This window comes from Belonocnema kinseyi, chromosome 6 (assembly GCF_010883055.1).
Source record: "Belonocnema kinseyi isolate 2016_QV_RU_SX_M_011 chromosome 6, B_treatae_v1, whole genome shotgun sequence".
Taxonomy (NCBI): Eukaryota; Metazoa; Arthropoda; class Insecta; order Hymenoptera; family Cynipidae; genus Belonocnema; species Belonocnema kinseyi.
Window position 1 is genome coordinate 145,474,300 of NC_046662.1, and position 5,225 is coordinate 145,479,524.

Sequence of the window (5,225 nt, forward strand, 5' to 3'; positions counted from 1 at the left end):
AAAGAGGGAGCTCTTCTTAATATTTTGACACCAAAATCATGTCGATACACCTTACCGACTGCGAGTAAAGCCACCCACGCTTTAACTTGACACACTGTAACTTCGCTTATTTGTCTTTTTTCGTAACTCGTCTTCTTTCTGGACAAAATGTAAATTATCATTTTTCAGTAATGGGTAGTCAGATTAAGTTCCAAAATTTTCAGAGAAATCACCGCCATTTTGTCAGTTTTAAGAAATTTCTACATTTTCTTGTAAAATTACAAATTGAATGGTGAGAAGTACTAAATTAAAAAAAGTATAATATCTATATCAGTTTAGAAACTACAGTATTTTAAATTAAAAATCAGAAGTGTGTAATGAAATGCGTTCTGAAATTATGTCACACGGTTTTGTTAAGTCTAGTTCCATTTTTATAAATTGCTGTTACCGGTTTATTTTATATTTAATATATATTTAGGTTTATTCATTGAAAAATAAAAATGTTTCTTTTACCTACTTGCGAAACATATCCGTCACACTTATCCTCTTATTCTTCTTTCCAGTGCAATTTTTGCAAATAAGAACTGTACAATTCGTCATTTTTTCTAGTAATGATTTATCACAATTAAAAAATTGTTTACATTGCGAAATTCGAAAAAATAAGTGCAAACTTGTACAAAAACCAATTATCGCAGCTGTACCAAAGATATTAGGTCCTAGATACGGCATGAGATTAGTTGCACCACAAACTGGTAGTTAGCGCGGCAGGCAAGTTTGTGGTCCTGCATGTATATATTGCTTTTAGTTCGGACACATACTTGTAGAGGCGCGACATGTACCGATTGGTTCCGCCACATGTTTGTAGAGGCGCGACAGGCAGCTATATATTCGATCGCACCAAATTATAGTGCATTTAAAATCCAAAATGGTAATAATCCAATTTTACCTTTTAAGTGAATGAAAAAATAATTTTAATATATCTTTACAAAGATATGTATACTTACACATGGTGATCCAATAGATTGGTGAGCCGAAGATACGAAATTGCTTGTTCTAAAGAGTTGATATTAAAGAACTCTCAAAACATTTTGAAATCAAAATTAGTCCCAAAATGTAGCAAAGAGGTACTAAAATTTGGAATTCTGGTAAATTAAATATTTTTTCCTACGTGTATTAAGATAGGGGTAATTTTTTACATGTAGAATTCTTGGTATAAAATATTCATAACAAATTTGGATTAAAAAGTTTATTTTTTATTAAAATTATATATATTCTGGAAATGAGTAGGAAAGTGAATATAAAGATTCAGCTAACTTTTATTGAAATTTAAATACACTCAAAAAAATGTCTGGTGAAATCAACCAGAATTGTGGTTAAATATGCACTTACTATTTTTTCTGGTTGAAGTAATCAAAAGACTGAAAATCAAGCCATAATTTTCTTATAGACCAGGAAAAATATCTTCTGAAATATTGCATATTTTAAATTTTTGTGAATTTAGTGGTACATGCATTTTTTAAGAGCTGGAAAGTCTAAGAAGCATTTTTGAAAGTAAAAGGAAGTTACAACTTGCTTGTACAGTTTAGCTAAGGCCATGTTATAAATAAAACCAATTTTTCAAATTGAAATAAGAAGTAACTTAATCCTACAAAAATTTCATTTTTCCTCATACTCTAAAAATCTAATATTGAGAAAAAATATGGGTTTGTTTAAATTTTTTTATTGGCATTTAATACTACAACTGGACATACAAATTACCTTAACGTTCGTACAACAATTTAAAGTTTTGAATTTGCTCTAATTCAACATTTTTGACCTCATTTCAACACCCAAGGGCTAGGGTCATTTTTGATATCAAAAAGTCATTGAAGTATTATATTTCTATACTTCTGACAACACGTGTTATCTTTTTACGTTTAAATATGAACTATTTCTGTTCTTATTGGACTTTGTTTTTTGGCCCATCCCAGGCCTTACGTTTAGAAACATTAATTTAGTATTTTTGTTGTTTTAATATTTAAGGCGATTACATTTTTTAAACCGCAATCCTAAAAAATAATATAAATCAATGCTAGAAATTTACAGAACTATTATTTACTTTAATAGTCTATTTTTTTCTAGACCTTGACGCCATTTTAATTTTTTATTTCATTGTATATACAGTAAAACTTCTATAATTCGAAGTTTTTTGTTGGTCCCTGCCAAAACTCCTATCCTTTCAATGGTAAAAATATTATATAATGTCTTTTTACACATGTCTTTTCAGTCTAATATATTTTTTTATTATTATTTATTATTGTTTATAATTATGATTATAAAATAAAATTATTATTATTAATTTTTTATTTATTAAGATATCGCCTGAAAACGGAATTATTCTATAATTAGAATTTTCGATAATTAGAATTTTTTCCGCACCCCATGCCACTTTCAATTATGGAAGTTTCACTTTTAAATTTTCTCCACCAGTCATGGATAGAAAAATATACTTTCCGGCTACTCGATTAGATTCAGGCCGTAGCACGTCGTGTTTGTAGGCGGGAGGTTGCAGGCTTGATTTTCGCTGCCAACGCTGTTCTTAATTTTTGTTTACATTTTACTCGTTTAACTGTTTACATATTTAATTCCATTCCAAATTTGTAATATCGCAAACATAATTATTTTAAATGGTTTCTTTTAATAAAAAAAACTTGCTCTTAAAATTTTTTGTTCGCAAACAAATTTATTTTCTAATAATTTAATATTTTTGTTTAAAATTGTTTTAAATGAGAATATGGATAGAAAATGCATTACAAATTGATGACGTCATTAACAAAAAGAGGTTTATTTGGGAAAAAGAACCACAATAGTGCAAAAACCCCGACTTTTTATTTGAAAAGGGCAATAAAAATGTTTATTTCTTCCATAATTGAAAAAAAAATTGGAAGGAATTTCATATTTGAATAAAATGATGAATTTACTTAAAAAATACATTATCTGGCTTAAATTAATAGCCTCAAAAATTAGATAATCCCCAAAAACAATTATTTGGAATTCTGCATTTCAAATCAGAACGTTCTAAATTAAATAATTTGAATTGATCAGGTTATACTTGAGGCACATTCAAAATTCAACCAATATTACGGCTTGGGTTTTTAATTCATTAACTTTAGGAAAAAGTTTTTCAAATCATACAATTCGTGAAATTTTTATTTATCATAATTACACAATTTGAATGTTTAAAATCGCAAATATATTAAAACCGTGGAATTTTAAATTCCTCTAATCAATAGAAAGTTTTCGATTTCGAAGGCTTTACTCTTGTTCCAATTTTTCACGAGGTTTGAAATTGAATAATTTGCCCTTTTCAATTTCAAATTATTTATATCCTAAAGCTGCCAAAAAATGTATTGCAGAATTATAAGTAATTCCATTTAAAACGTTTAAAATTAAATACTTGAAATTGACGTGTTATACTCTAAGGATATTATAAGTTTTATAAACGCTGAGACTTTCAATTTTAAATTTATAAACTAGTTTCTTCGAATAATAATTATTTGATTTGTTCGCTTCGAAAAGAAAATGATTACATTGTAATTTCAATTATTTTCATTTCAAATTTTCGCCATTTACAACCTTTTCATTTCAAAGGCTTTGAAGTTATGATCGAATTTTCAAAATTGAATAATTTTGAATAAAATAATTATTTAATTGCTAAAATGCTTCTAATTTGTAATAAAATTGTTGAGTAATGAAGTATTTCCATGCAAAATAGTTATGATTAAGTTTAAACGCTTCTTTACATTTTGACATTGTCGACTTCTGAAAAGTTTCAAAAAAATTTTTTTTAACTATGACTGAACACTTTCCATTTAAAAAGATCCCTGTCTCAAATTTCAAGCGGAAAGGTTTCTAAAAATTTTTAATTCAATACTTAAAATACTTATAACTTCAAACTTTTAATTTAAAATGAAAGGAGTTTTATTGCATTTCAAAAAGTAATTCATTCTACCGCCCATAATTTGACGTGATATAAATTAATATATTTTATTACATTTTTCCAAGCTTCTAAATTATAACAATCCTTTCCCGTAAATAAAGTGACTGTTTTATGTTCTACATCCAGTAGCCACCCTGACAATTGCTCCAAACATTATTCACATTCCAGACTTTTCTTTGGATTTTGTATACTGTTCATATCAATTTCATATCAATTGTACATAAACTTGCAATTGTACTTACTAAAAACTAAGACTAAAATATACACTGAAACCAAAGTTTCTTTATGTTCACTACTATATAACCTTTCATTCACTACATAATGATTCAAATGATGCTCTATTTATTTACTAAATTGCATATAAATATTCAATTCGTGAAATCTGATAAAAAATATTATGTCATTTATATAAAATTTATTTATTATAAAATTTAACTACAGTTTTATTTTAGTTTAACTAGATTGTACTTAAATTTAGAACCATTCAACACCATTAAACACCTACAATTGTCAGTAAACTTTACTTAAATTTAACCAAAATTTAATTTAAATTTTGAATATAACTAAATTGTATTTACTTTTTGAAATAAAATTTCGTTGGAACTTATTTACATAGTATGTCGAAAATTTATATTTTAAAAGAAACCAGACGAGAAATTAATTTAATTAAAATTTATTTAATTTTTTAATTCACCTCAATTTTATTTAAATTTTGAATTTAGCTAAATTTTATTTCAATTTTTAAGTCAACTAAATTTGGTTGAAATTTGGAATTTAACTAAATTTTATTTCATTTTAACATTTATCTCAATTTCATTTAAATTTTAACTTTAGTTTCAAAAAATAATATTTGAAATTTCACTAAAATTCTAAATTTCTAACATTCGAAATCAATCGTAAAAGAAATTAATTAAAAAAATATATATAAATAGGATATGTTTAGGCTCTCGTTAATTTTAATATAATTAGGCAATTCAGTGTTTACAACATTGTTGGCATACAGAGCCAGCCGACCGAATAACCTATAGCAAAGATTGCTATAGTGATGGCGAAGGTGAACGCGAGAAACAGGAAATCACATTCGGTTTTGAATTCAAACACTTTTAGTGTGCACCCCGGACCCCACCCCGCCAGTTGACGTGTCGAAGGACGCGGTTGCCATAGAAACGACGAAAAGTTGAAGAGGGCAGCACCTCAATATGATCGAAAATGTGGTTAGGGGCCATCCATAAATTACGTAACACGATTTCCCGACCATTTTGACACC